At 42.5% G+C, this 15578-nt stretch overlaps 1 protein-coding gene across 1 annotated transcript in view; it reads right to left on the reverse strand.

Moving 5' to 3' along the window:
* The window catches only part of Dtd1 (D-aminoacyl-tRNA deacylase 1), a 186853-nt gene that overhangs the window by 98058 nt on the left and 73217 nt on the right, over positions 1–15578 (reverse strand). The window lies entirely within an intron of this gene.

Below are 15578 nucleotides of genomic sequence, written 5' to 3' on the forward strand. Positions count from 1 at the left end.
TACCTAGCCTGGAATATATTTCTAAATTACTGGAAAAGGCTATTTAGAATAGTGCAGTCACTCCAGGCAGCATGGGTTGCAGTGCACAAACCTGAATGTACAGGTTCAACAGACACCAATGCGAGCACCAGACCTCTGTGTATGAAAACACCCAGCAGCCCTTGTCCTGCTGCCAAGCATCCTAAATATGAAAACAGATACTCCCTGGGTACAGGCAGAGAGGCTCCCCTCTGCATGCCTGCATCTGGAAGCCTGAACTTGAGCAAACAACACTTTCCCCACAGGTGCTATGGAAGATATCCCGGCTGAACTCCTTCCTGGGTAAGAACAGGTGCTGTGCTACATGATGGCCATCCCTCAGGTGTCATAACAACAGCAGTGACCACGGCTTTGCCAGATTTATGGGCCAGGCACATAACTGCAGTGTCCTCTTACAGAAGAACCAGGTTCACCACTGTGGACACAGGAGTTTGAGAAGGAAACAAAAATATGTTCAGAGGATTTCTACTCAGATTTATACATTTTCAAAACTAGCACAAGATCCAGGCAGTTTCCCAAGGAAGAGCCTGGAGACATGACAAAAGCAGTGTCAATGGATCTAATCTACATGGGAAGTAGAAAAAGACAGGGTCTCCTGAGTAAATTGGGAACATGGGGACCATGGGAGTGGGTAGAAGGGAAGGGGGGAGGAAGGGAGGGGAGCAGAGAAAAATGTATAGCTCAATAAAATCAATTTTTTAAAAAGCCAAAAAAAACCATAAAAATTAAAAAAAAAAAAAAAACAATGTCAAGGCCTTGTTTGAATCCTGAAGCAGAAAAAGAAGAATTGCTGAGGCAATTTGAAGAAGGGTTAAAAGCTAGCTAGAGCTGGGCATGGTGGTGCACACCTTTAATCCCAGCAGTCAGGAGGCAGAGGCAGACGGATCTATGTGAGATGGCCTAGTCTACAGAGCAAGTTCCAAGACTAAACAGAGAAACCTTGTCTCAAAAAACACTAAACAAACATACAAAAACTAGATAATGAATTTCTTACTTTTGATAATTCAGCTATGCTCAGGAAAGATAAGCACTTTGTTCACATGGAAAATTCCTATTACTGTTTTTGCAACTTTTCCATGTCTAAAATTATTATTTCGAAATAAAATGTTTTTTAAGATGCATTTTGCACGTAGCATGAAAAAGATTCTAAAACTATACCAGTAGGCCACAGGAATTCTTGTACCAAGACATCTCCCAGTTACTGTGAAAACTGGCATACCTCACTTTGCAAAAATCTCAGACTCAAAGTAATCCTTGCAAATGAGGCTGTAAAGTATGAGTACTTCATCAAACATGACAGGAGCGGCTGTCCCACATGCCAAGGACATGTCACACTACTATCCCAGCTACTTGTCGAGTTTTTAGTTCAGCCCAGCATGTGATGGAAATGTGACTGAGGTGGGTGGACCAGTCTCTTCCTAGAACTCGGTTTGTTCCTGAGGCCTGAGAATCTAGAAAGAACATGGTGGCAAAGGCGACAGTGGGCTCCTTCCCAGTCCCTGAAGTTTCTGCCTTAGGCACTGTCAGGAACTCTGCACTGGCCCTTGTGTATACAATCCTATTACAGAACCCACGAAACAGCTATCCTAATAGGCAGAATCAGACACTTGGGAGCCTGCTGGGACTCTGGACACTCTGACTCCACAGCCAGAGGATGGTTGCTGAAGATGTCGGGGCCTTATGGTTTAGGTCTTAGAAGTCCCCAATAGAACTATTTGAAGGCTTCGTCCCCAATCTATAGTACAAATGGGAGGAGGTAGAACCTTCAGGAGATGGGGCCTAGTCGAATGAAGTTGAGGTGACAGGAATATATCCTTGAAGGTCCTGTCTGTCACATCCTGACTGTCATCACGCTTCTCTACCGTGTGCTCCATTATGATATGCCATGCCACCACAGGCCGAGGGACAGGGCCAGCTGACCATGCACTGAAACTTCTGAAACAGCACACCAAATAAGCCTCTCCTTATGAGCCACGTACTTTGTCACAGTGTTGGAAGGCCGATTAGTACTCGGGTCCTCCAGGGAAGGGCCACATAGAAGCAGATACTGAGCACAGCAGCCCAGGGTCCCAGACCTGTGCACTCTCAGCAGTATCTAAACTGAGTGATGCGCCCAAGACAAGGTGTTCATGGTTCCCGTGATACACATTCTCTTACTTATAAATAATATGTCTTCTGTGGCATGTACACTTAATGACACTATAAAGGATACCTAAAACAGAGTTTTTAGAAAATAAGCAACATATAAGAAGTGATACATACATTCCATGGTGGCTTGAGGAAGATGGGGGAGGGGGATTTGAGGCACTAGGATGTTCTAGCTCATTCCAGATGCTCAGGCTGGGTAAGGCTGCAGGCCTCCAAAGAGACCCTACCCACAACCTTGTAGTCACATACCTGCCTCCTGCCTCTTTGAGTGTAGTTGAAAATGCAAAGTGAGCATGCCATTTTCCTGCTAAAAAATCCTTCCAGTGTTCCCTAAGACTGTAAAGATGAACAGAAGGTGCTTAAAATGTTATATGCTGCCCACGCCAAGGTCACCAGCCAGATCAACGCCCCAGCCACGGCCATCCAGCTCTGCTTTGGAAAGGGCCTTTACTCCTGGCATCTGTGCCTTTCCATAGTTTGCCTGCCTGACTACCATTCAGAGTAGAGGCCTAGACAGTCACAGGACACTGCAGGAAATGACAGTCACTACCCTTTTGAGGCTACATTGCAAAAGGCAGCACAGCTTCCTCCTTGTTCTTGCCATAGGGAATCCCTAGAAGTTTGTCCTGGGATGCTCAGGCAGCCATGGGAAGACCTCCTGCCAGCAACCAGTGTCCACCTGAAAGAGGACACGCCAGCCCTCGTTAGGACTTCCAATGACTGGCCCTAACTGACACCCTGACAGAGACTAAGAACCACAAATGCCCACCAGTCTGCTCTTTGCACTCTGCAGTCACTAAATTTTGAGGTGTTTTGTTGCCTAGCAATAAAGAAGATAATTCAGCTGCCCTTCTTAGTTGCACAGTAAGTCCTCACTTTGGACTGGACATACACACACACACACACACACACACACACACATACACGTTTCCTCCCCCTCCCCAGTGTATATGAATATCCTTGTGTATACACACAGACATGCACATACAGTTGTACGTCCATATTCATGGCTCCAGTTCCCTTGATTTGGTTACTAATGGTAAATGCAGTCCAAAAACACCAAATGGAAATTTTCAGAAATAAACATTTTGCAAGTTTTAAATTGTATGATATTCTAATGTTATATGATGATATAAGTCCCAAAGTGCGAATTATTCTTTTGCCAATGTATCCACATTACACTGTATGTAAGAAAAGTATACAATGGGAGTGTGATCTCATAGGGTTTTTGTTTAAGGGGGCAGGACCTTGCTATATATAGCCCAGGCTGGCTTGAAATCAAATCCTACTCTTTGTCTCTGCCTTCTGCCTCCCAAGTGCTAGGATTACAGGCATGCACTGCTGTGCCCAGCGAGGGCTTGCTGCTATACCTGTCTTCAAGCATCTACTAGAAATGTTAGAACGTCTCTCTCATGACAATGAGAGACTAGTGAAGTATTTCTCTAATTATCCTTTATCAATAAAACTCAGGAGTCAGATACCATGGTAAGAACCTGAATGAACAGAAAAGTGGCAGCAAAGTGACGAGTGACCTCCTCTCTCACTCCTCAATCCAAAAAGACCAAGACTCTCTCTAAGCTCCACCCTATTACTTCCTGTGTCTATCTATCTGTCCTCAGTCCTCCAATTTTGGTCAGCTAGTAGCTAACTCCACCCTCTGATTCAAAGCAAACTTTATTGGCAGTCTCATGACCATCCGAATGCAATCAAAATATTCTACAACAGACTATCACACACACACATACACACACACACACACACACACACATTTATGCTTAAAACAGGCTAGAGGGGGCTAGAGAAATGGCTCAGCAGATAAGAGCACTGGCTGCTTGTCCAGAGTACTTTGGTTTGATTCCCAGAACCTCCATAGAGGCTCCCAATTATCACAAACCCCATTCTAGGGGACCCAGTGCCTTTTGACGACCTTCTCAGGCACTGTACACATGTGGCATGTAGGCATACATGCAGACAAAACACCTATACATATAAAATACACAGTATAAGAAACAGTATGAAACTGAGACTCAAGCACCAGCATTCAGTTAGAAAGCAAGAGCATGACAGGAATTAAATAACCAGTCCTCTTGTCATTAAACACTCTATAAGAAATGTACAAATGAGCAAAAACCTTGCTTATACAAATGTACCATTATCATTTGCTCCATATCTTAAATAATAATTCATGGTAACGATTTTAACTGGGAGAAAGTGAAAAGAACACACACAAAGTGAGCTCAGCTCACAGTAGTCATTAGTTTTATAGAAAAATATCTTTATTTATTAAATTAAATGAGCTAGTCATAATTACGTATTGAATGGATACTTTTTATGAACTTTCTTCCCAAATTGGATGGTGAAAACAAGACTCCAGGACGCTAACCCAACAGGTTCACCCAGAACTAATGGTACCCCTCCAACCTGAGCAAAAACTCCAGGGACAGGAAACGGATAGCACAAGGCACCACCAAGGACTAATAGCAATGCACATTTACAATAAATATGCATGGACCTAGAGTACACTGTCTAACTCACTGTGTCGTGCTACAGCTTCATGCTTGTTTGTTCTTTGTTTTTCTTCTAAACTTTATTTTATTTTGGGGGTAGGTTGCAAGGGCAGAGGAACAGGGAGATGAATGTGATCAGGATACATGGTGTGAAATCCGTGAAAAAAAAACAAAAGTTTTTTTTAATGAAATAATGCATGCCATGTTGGTAAAATATGACTATCACATTGTAAGGGTTCATTATTTTGGTGATAGGGACATAACTCAGTTAGTAAATAAAGAATTTCCAAGTATGAAGAACTGAGTTCTATCCCCAGCATTCACATGAAAAGCCAGACATACTGACACATACTTATAATCTCAGCACAGGGAAGATGGAGATGGTTGATTCCTGGGGCTCGCTAGCCAGAGAGTCTAGCCAAATCAGTGAGTCCGAGGACCGAGTAACAGAGTCTATCTCAAAAACATGGTGAACAGCTCCTAAAGGATGATATTTGAAGTTGATGCCTGTAGGTGGGTACGTAGGTAGATAGGTAGATTGGATGGATGGATGGATGGATGGATGGATGGATGGATGGATGGATGGATGGATGGGTGAATGGGTGGGTGGATAATTAAGTTTTGATAATACTTTATTTTAAAAAAGGAAGAAAGGGTATACACTAGAATATTTCAAATCTTAATCAGAACTTCAAATAATCTAGTTCTATTTTCAGGCTTGAAAAGGTTCCACATGCTACTTCAGGAATGTCACCTGCTTTCCACTGGGCAGATGAACAACCTGAACAAAATGAGCAGATGCCATGTGAAAGCCTGGGCTACCATGCAGGTGGTCACCATACAGACTCGGGTGCATCAGCTGCAGCTTTAACTGCAGCTTATGGATAAGCTGCCTGTGTTGATCCTGACAAGGAGTATATTAATGCTGAATCTCTCCAATGAATAAGAACACAAATATATTTATATCGATCTTCTTAGAAATAATAAAATATGAAGCCAGAGACCCTTTGCTTCTTTGACTTTACCAACCAAAGAATGCTTACCAAAGGTTATCCCCAAAGTACAAATTATTATTGGCCACTGAGAAGCTCAGAATGTTTTGCACAACTAGTTATTTTGTTTTGTTTGCTTGTTTGGTTGGTTAGTTGGTTCTTCAAGACAGTGTTTCTCTGTGTAGCTCTGGCTGTCTGGAAATTCTCTTTGTAGACCAGGCTAGCCTTGAATTCATATAGATCCGACTGCCTCTGCCTCCCAAGTACTGGGACTATAGGCATATGCCATCATGCCCAGCTTATAACTAGCTATTTTGGAATTTAAAAGTTTTAAAACAGAATTCATCTTAAAATTCATGTTACAAAACAAAAACATTGGAATAAACTTAAATGACACTAAACTATTCCTTGAAGGACTCCAGGGTCAGTTTTCCAGAATGGAAGGTGCTGAGATGTGGGGGTTACAGCTTGGTTTCAGACCTCCCATTCTCTGCTGACTGGATGTGTGTTGTGCTGTATGTGGGGGCTTCAGACACAGCGCCTTGACAAGTAGAGCAGAAATCAGATGCAGAACTCCCCTCCCCCAAAGCCAAGTACCCCGCCTCAGGCAGTAAAGGAGTCACAGGGGAACACAAAGAGAGGTGACTGTAAAAGCTGGTGCTGCCAGCCTTCTGGTGCCCTGGCAGAGAAGCTTGGCCATGCACTCTGAACGGAGGGGGATTCCTGAGTGAGCAGATGAAGGCGACTCCCACAAGTACATTCTGAGAAACTGGTACCAGAGCCCTTCAAGGAACAGGGACAATGTCATTTAAATTAAAGCTAGGATGGGAAACCTCCCTTCCAGCTGTTTCAGGGGAGACCAAGAGACTCCTGAAACAATATGGGCTATTGCCATTACCTCCCAGAACTTGAAGGTAATACCTTATTGCTGGCGATGCCAAGTACTTGAGACACAGGAGTTAGAGGAATCTAGCTGGAAATGACCTGGGGGCCTCCTCCCTAAGGATAAACTCTCACAGGATCTGAAGGTGCTATGCGAGCTGCCAGTGGAGAAAAGCAATCTGTAGTCCTGTCCAGTGCTAAATACGATGAACCACAGCAATGGCCGACATAGCAAGACAGTCCCAAGAGTGCCACAGTAGCACTTTTTTTTTAGCTTGCGGGTGATCAACCATCTAATTAAATTCAAGGCCTACTCAACAGGAGAAAATTTGTGCCTGGTACTAGAAACTTAGCCAACAGCCTATAGCTGAAGAGGTCACAGACCCCAAAGGAGGACCAACTACTTCCATTTTCCTAAACTAATATAATTTCTACCTATTCTAAATAGTTATCCTTGTGTTCACAGAGAAGTGTAGCTCTCGTCTCTCATCAATGAAGCTTCTTTTTGCAGCAGATAAAGTTTATTACATAAATCCACAACTGGTCAAAATGCAGAGAATAAGTGACCACAGAAATCTGCAGCCATGAAATCTCAACAACATGGCTGTCTAAACAAGACTTGCACAATAGCAACATATGTTGACAAACCAATGTGAATGGAGATATTTCACAAAGCTCTATCCCAAATTGAAGAGCTAAAGGCAATCTATGGTGAGAGAGGGAGAATCAGCTTTCTCCAGGAGCAAGATCCCCACCCATCAGTTAATCAGTCACAAATGGTAAGCCCTAAACACATGTATATCTGAGCAACACTAAAATAACTTAAGTTGTTTTGTGTATGTGTGTTTGTGTGTGTATGTATGTATGTGTTTGTATGTGTATGTATGTTTGTGTGTATATAAAATAACAATTTTTTTAAAAATCAGACATTTGATAATGAGAACAACATGGGAGGAGATGGAAGGGGAAAGGAAAAGGTAGAAATTATATGAATGCAGTATTCATGCACAAAAATTCTCAAAAGAATCAAAAGTTTAAGTTTTAAAGAAATGTAAGCCAGGTAGTGCACTGATAAGATGAACTTACACAGTGCTATACCAGTGAGATGCCCAGGATTATCTGCTGGAGCAGCTAACATTTCTATAATAATCACAAGGAATGTATATCCATTCAGAGAACCATTAACCTTGAACTTCTAAAAGAAAGCCCTATTTGCCAAGTTACCAGACAATAGTAGTATCTCCCTGAGAGACTGAAAGTATCCAGGCTGCCCTGACTTACAGATGTTTCCTCTGCTAGCCTAGAAAATACAAATAAGCAATATTTATGGGCAAGGCTATCTATTGAGACAAATTAATACATCAAATACAGAAATAAATTCAATGAAATACACTCTTGAGGTCCATCCCATTCCGCTACCATGGATTCTGACCATGCTTCTTCTAATTGGGCTTCAATTACTAGTATTTACAGCCCAGCCATACACAGGGACATCTAAAATGTGCATTTTTGGACAGTTGATAATAACTGATACAAGGATGACAATCTGTTACATTATCTTCTCTACTTTTATGGGTTTCAGGATTTCTACTGTACAGAGTTAGAAAGATAAGTATCGCAGAAAAATTGCTATAATTAAAACAGACTAACCCTTGTGATAAACAGAAATTATTGCCCTCACAACAAGAAGCTAGAAAACTAATTCAGGCAGAGAAAGCAATTGGGCTAAGGCATCAGTAGTTGGAGTGGGCTGCTGACAGATTAGCTCATTAGCCTACCATCCTCACTCACATAAATTCTGTGGGAATCGAAGCTATTTGTACCTAGATTAATTTACCAGAGTTCATGACCTTATTTGAAAAACAGGGACACCAAATTGGAAACATTCACATTAGAAGCTTATTCCCTAGACTATTATTGACCCTAAAATTCTGGATTCTTGTTTTGTCATTACTTAAATTAAGCTGAAATAGGATTATCATAACATAGTAAACATTCTAATAACCAAAAGCACCCTTCAAAATGACTTTCTATTTTAAATTGCACATTAAAATGAAAGGCAGAAATGTGAACCATAAACACTCATTTTCTAAGTCATGGTTAGTTTATTAAATAACAGTGTAACCTCACCAAAACAATACCACAGATGCTGATTAGTGCTCAAAAAAGAAGGTTCTTTTGACACCATAAAGAGCTTTTGTGTGTACAAATATAAAGTTCAAGGATTAAATTTATTTAACCTTTCACTCAACCAGTTTTCCCCACCAGTCAAATATAGGCAATGCTGTCACAGTGAGGCGTACGGGCGCCGGGGGCCAGTCCGTGCTACTCTCGGGCTCTGGCCCGGAGGAACACCGCGAAGAGGTGACATCTGAAGAAGGGTTTGCAAGCAGATGCTGAGAGATTCTCAGTCTCATCCACCTTTGCAGAGAAAGGTCACACAGAGACCTGGCCACCTCCTGTACCTCACAGGGAACTCAACTACTCATGTGACTATAGGGCAAGCATATGCAAACTTTGTGGAGCAGCCAACTCCTGGAGGACAAGGAGCTAGCGGTTTAAACAGACTACCTTCAGAATGGAAAAGGGACAAGCAGAAGAAATCTGAGCCAATGCAGCCTGAAGCATGTCTTCTGTCAGAGCCTCTCTCTCACCTTACAGCTATGCCACATGACTCTCACTAGTCATTGGCAAGGACGACTAAACTCTTCCCTTCCACAGAGACAGTGCAGGTCTGGTGTGTGGCTGTAAGGCTATGAAACCGATAAACCGCTGGTTCTCAATACGGCTTATTAATAGCCATGGTCCGCTCTCTAACAATGGCTTCTTTCGGGTATAATTACTTCCTTTTTTTCAATAGCAAAGCTTCATTTTAAAGCTATAAATTTCTCCAAAACAGTTCCCTAATGTTTGACTTAAAAACAGAAAGGAAGTTTGGGGGAAGAATGCCATAGCTATTATCCAGAGAGAGAAAGCTAATTAGCATTTTATGAGTTAGAAGCTCATTTTTAAAGTATGCCATTTGTTTGCAGTGTATACTCCTCTACATTAATTATAAGCCACTAATAAGTAAAATTATTCAGATTTCAAAAGCTGTTTTAATTTTTGGAGTATTCTTATTTCATACTCCAAAGTCAAACTCAACAACTACTTTCATATATTAATATACTTTAAATTTATAGTTAAGTTCAAAGAAAACTAATTTATGAATCTTCTAATTGTTCTTCAATTCATTAAGTAAGATTGGATCTAGACCTGGTCTGCTTGTTAAGAGCCTCAGACACAGCTAATACACCATTCTTGCTTAAAGAAGTCTCAAACAAAACCAATGATAATGGCAGTGGGATTTGTCTCTACTGTATGTACTGGCTTTTTGGGATCCTAGACTATTTGGATGCACACCTTCCTAAGCCTGGATGGAGGGGGGAGGGTCTTGGACTTCCCACAGGGCAGGGTACCCTGCCCTTTCTTAGGACTGGGGGAGGGGGAGGGGGAGTTGGGGAACAGAAAGGAAATGGGAGTAGGGAAGGAAGTAGAAATTCTGTAGTCTGATCTGCACATGCATGGAACAACACCCACATAGACACATAGACATATCATGTGAGCACACACAATAATAGTAATTCATACACTATAAAGTAAAATAAACACATTTTTTAAAAATTATTAAAAAACAACAGGGGCTTATAAAGAAGAATCTGCCTTGAGTGTCAGAAGGAACTTCAGATTTTAAACAGTGTTGGAAGAGTTAAAGATTACAAGGACTTTTGAATTTGGAATGAATGTATTTTGTTAGATAAGATGGCCAAGATCCCATGAAACCAGAATGCTATGGTTTGAAATGTGAAATGTTCCCCATAGACTCACGGTTTGAACATTTGATCCCCAGCTGAGGGAGTCCTTGGGATGGGGTCTAACTGAGAAAAGTGGACCCTTGAGGGTAAGCAGGAGTTTGCTGAGTTTGCCCATCTCCTGTCCTTTCTGTCTCGTGACACCTGCCATCATGTCTTCTCTGCCATTACAGATGGTTAACACTTCCTAAACTAGAGCCTAACAAATCCTTCCTCTCCTAAGCTGCTTCTTGTCAAGCAGCTGGTCACAGTACTGAGAAAAACAGCTAATACATAGCAACCCTCACATGACACTCCTTAAAGCAAGGGGAAATGGCGGTCTGTGTCTGTAGTCCCACCTACTCAGAGAGGCTCAGGCAGGAAGACCACTTGAGCCTAGAAGTTTGAGGACAGCCAAGTCAACACCTGATTCCATATCTAAAAGAGAAAAGGATAAAGCAGCCCACACACCATAAGTGGAGCCAGAATGCTGTCTCCTGCTTTCCTGAAACGACTGCAATTCTGCTCCAGCCCTGAGGCCCTCAGGCTGCACACAGTTTGAGCCAAAACCTAGAGGGGCTTCTCTGGACAGCTGGACAGTTCCTGAACAGGAGAAAGTAGGAACTTTTCTGTAAAAGGATTTTCTGGGATTTTTGATTGACATTTAGATGTTCCTAGGAGCTACTCCACCAGACTGAAAACAAAGCTGAAAAGGGGCATTTTTCTCACCACTTCAGAAATTATTTATGCAACCAGATATTTACTAAGGACCCTCCAAAAGGCCTGGAAGAGCACTTCGCCGTAAGAATGAAATACAGTTATATGTAAATACTGCACTATGGATACCTTGGAGTGCCCGCAGCCTATCTCCTGCATCTCAGCCACCTCAGACAGCTCCATGGAAATGCTGCCTGACCATTGATCTTTTTGCCACAAGATTTTCTCAGCAGCCATGAAAACTATGAGGGCGGGAACCGGTGACTAGGCTTCATCTTCAATCCTCTGGACAGACAACTGGCAGCATTCTGCATCCCAGTACAAATAAAAAGTGTGTTAGTTTGATGCCTTAAGCCTTTAAACAGTGTTCTTAGTCTGGATTCTGAATTACATCCCATGAGATGCCAGATGAATAAAACCATGGTTCTCCGCTTTAGCTATGCAAATGGAGTCATCTAGAACATACTGATCTGTCGGGGTGCAGTTCAGCTACCCAGGCTCAGCCCTGGCCTGTCTGTGCTAGGCCCTGGGAATTCCAACACCAACCAGGAGTACAACAGCAGAGCTCTGCAGAAAGGCAACAAAACTCAGCACATCATCTCTCAACAGGAGGATGGCATGAGGGCTGACGGAAAACCCTCTCCTGGCAGGGCATAGCGGCACATACCTGGAACCCCAGCACTCAGAGCACAAAGGCAGTAGACTCCCTGGTTTGTGGCCAGCCTGTGCTACACATCTAAAACTGTATCTCAAAAAAGGGGGTGGAATAAAAACTCTTTTCCAGAATGTGTTAGACACAAGGGATCCACAATAGTGAGAGGCAGTCAGACCAATTACGGACCAACAGATGGTTTCTGTTCTGACATAAATAGAATGGCACCACATACATTCTTTGGAGATATATTCATTTCATATAATAATAATGTGTCTACTGTATTGTACTACTATTCATTCAATTTTTAAAAATAATTGAATAGATGTCCTAATGCCTTTTCTGAAAATCCATCTCTAGCCACTAACCTGAAATGCTACCCTTGTGAGAGTCCTACTCTACACAGATTATCGGAGTGTCTCTCAGGTCTTTCATCCGGTCCTCTAATAGCTTTCTCTCCCACTCTGCCAGCACCATCTGCTTTCACTACTACAGTGGTGCAATACATTTTGATATTTAGGAAGGCCAGGACCCTCTGTGAGATTCTTTTACATTACATTTATCTCTTTAACTCCACTGAAATGTATTCTAAAGGGCAACATAAACTAAGGATCTGAATGATTAATTTTCTATAATTGCCAACCAGTTGCCCAGTTACCACTTCCTGTGAAAGCTTCCATCTGCCATGAATGTATGATGCCTACTTTGTCACGCAGACCAAACTTCTGCAGGAAAGGGCACATACTCCATTCTGAACTGCCCCTTGTCTACCCCTAGGTGGGCTAAGAGCTGACAGTCTAGACAACAGATTTCAAAGGCTAAACAAGAAACAAATTTTTAGAGGTAATAAATCTGACAAAAGAATGGGGGAAGCAGTGTGGGAACCTGGGAGTGTGGCCCAAAGCAGCTCCAGGACGGAGTGAAAACTTGAGTGAGGGGCCAGGAATGTGGGGAGGTGGACCAGTGGGAGGGGAGGTGGCAGGGTTGAGCTCATAGGCATGGGAACTGAACAAGCACATAGTCCCCACACTCTTAGAGGTCTGCATTTATTTAATACGCTGCCATTGCCATTTTGAAATTCTTAATGTTTACCTATAAATCAATCTGCTTTTCATCGGTGAAGTCTTAGGAAGCCATGACATATGTTCATGCACAAAGGAGATACCCACAGTGTGAGTTTCTACTGCTTTCCCTGCCAACACACAGCTTTCGGAATGTGTCACAAACACAGAGTACCCATGAGACTCACAATGCCTGTGACACTCACAGTAAGAGTAGTATAGGAGACTCAAACCAACGACCAAGGAAACAAGGCTGGACGCTCTAGGGCCACGGTTCCCCTTTGAGTCAGAACTGCCTGAGCAGAAAGGGCAACAGTGCTCTAAGGCATCCAAAACCCGAAAGAGCCTTTCCACTCACCGCCATCTGTCAGAGTTACTACCCACCTTGGATGTACTAACACAGAAGAACAATAAGGTGCTTGCAGCTCCTTTTCTGGGCCCTTTTCTTTCATTACTCCTTAGTCAATGGAGGGGAGGTGTTGGCAGGACATGTGTGTGACGAGCAATGAACAAAACTAGATAAATCAATTCCTACCATTATGGTAGAAACAAACAGTACAATCTCCATGAATGAACTATAAAATACAAACTGTGTAATTTTGGTGATTCACAAATGTGTTTAAAGCTAGCACTGCATACTCTGAGTGGTAACAGCCATGCCAATAACATCAATGTTTTATTCTTCTTCTGCTAGAATGACATTAAAAGAAAAGGCACTATGACAAATACTGAGGACCTCATAAAAGAAAGAGAAAGTTGTCCCCATGCCTTTTGACCAAAGAATCTGGCATTTTCATCTTCAGTGAGCCCTGAAAAAAATCCACCCAACCCCGTCACTAGTTTAGGACATCAGCCTGTCTTCATGGTTCATCCTTTTCCAGTCTAGATTTGTGATCTCAAACTTTACTTCTGGCCCCTTCCAGAGAATCTACGGCCAATAGATCTATGGTCTAGGGTAAACCCCGGTAATAGGTGATTGCAAACCCAGTGTTGAAAAGTACAGCTTAAACAGAAGCACATCTAGCAAGGCCTGCAGTGGCACCAGAGGGAAAATGCATCGCTTCCTACAGCCATAATCTGACCCTTACTCCACATCTACAGTCTGCTGGTTAGTTTTCGTCAACTTGACACAGACTAGGGTTATCTGGAAAGAGGGAAGCTAAATTGAGGAAGTGCCTCCATCAGATTAGATTGTAGGTAACTTTACAGGGCATTTTCTTGATTAATGACTGATATGGGAGGGACCAGCCACTGTGAGTATGCTCACCCCTGGGCAGGAGTTCCTGGATGTATAAGAAAGGTAGCTGAATGTGACCTAGCAAGCAAGTCAGTAAGCAGCATTTCTCTATGGTCTATGCTTCAGTTCCTGCATCAAATTCCTGCCTGAATGCCCTTCATAATGGACTGTCATCTGTAAACCAAATAAACCCTTTCCTTCCAAAGCTGCTTTCTGTCATGGTGTTTGTCATAACAATAGAAACAGACAAACAAACAAACCCTAGGGAACTGGGCACTCTGTGAGTCGACCTTCTTTCTCTGTGACGAAGCCTGAGATGGGCAGCTAACAAGGAGTAAAGATCATTTTGACTCAGTTTTAGGTGTTCTGGACCAAAGTTGTTTGGTCCCATTGTTTTGTGCTGGGAGTGAGGCAGCAAAGAATGGCAAGAAGTATATGGCTTGTTTACCTCCTGGTCACCAGAAAGCAAATACAGATGGGAAAGGGCTGGGGTCCCAATATCCTATGCAAGAGCACACCACCAACTCCATTCCACCAAGCATCATCTCCTAAGAGTCTCAAGCTAACACTTAGCCACGGGCAGTTAGCTAGAGAGCAAGTCTTAAACATATGGAGGGGCAGCATTTTGTTTCAAAATTACAGCAGACCTTGAAAAAAATATCAAAACAAACAGAAAGGATGTAAGAGAAATGCAGGCTTGAGCTGGCAGTCACCTCCTTGGCATACTGCACTCATAGCATACCAAGCTCCTGAAGTCAGAACGCTGAATTCTGAAGAAGTGTGAGGAGCCAGTATCGGGTCTAAGGATGAGTCTGCACTCTCCATGTCTCCTTTAATGTGTTTATTCTGCATAGAAACACTGGTGGTATGAGTACTCACTACCCAATCCAAAGTAATGTGCTAACCAATCACAGCTGAAAGGCTTCCACTTTATAAGAGGAGCCTCAAGTGCAATGAAGTAGATACTGTTCCCTGAAGCTGTCTCTGGAGCAGGCTTATCTACTACTCCTCTAGCAACACAGGCCATGACAGCAAACAGACAGAACAACTGGTCCTATAGGACCCACATCAAATCAGAGGTCAGTAGAGTCCTTCGAGCTGGGAGTGAGCTTTGCCCTCTTGAAGAAAGAATCATGCCTTACTTCTATTCCCATGATGAAGAATCTGACATATAAAAATCTGTCAGCAAATATTTATGAGAAGAAACCAAATGCAAGCAACTATGCCAATTTTTACATATATAGATGTGGGTCAAGTATTGAGGTTAGACTCCCACTCAAAGCCAACGAAAACACCAATCTATTTTGGAAGACATATATTCAGAATACAAACATGAAGTTATTTGCATTTGTTATTTCTGAAATACTTGGACTTTGAGAGTTTGGGTTGATTGATTAGAAGGGCAGAAAAGTGGGAATTCCTTTCCCCCACCGTCAGGGCTTTACTTTGTTCTATTGAGCTCGAGTTAACACCAAATGTAAGTGGTTCGTCTCAGAAGGTCAGGGCTGATGAG

Source organism: Myodes glareolus, chromosome 10 (genome assembly GCF_982192425.1).
Source record: "Myodes glareolus chromosome 10, mMyoGla1.1, whole genome shotgun sequence".
In the NCBI taxonomy this organism is placed as follows: Eukaryota; Metazoa; Chordata; class Mammalia; order Rodentia; family Cricetidae; genus Myodes; species Myodes glareolus.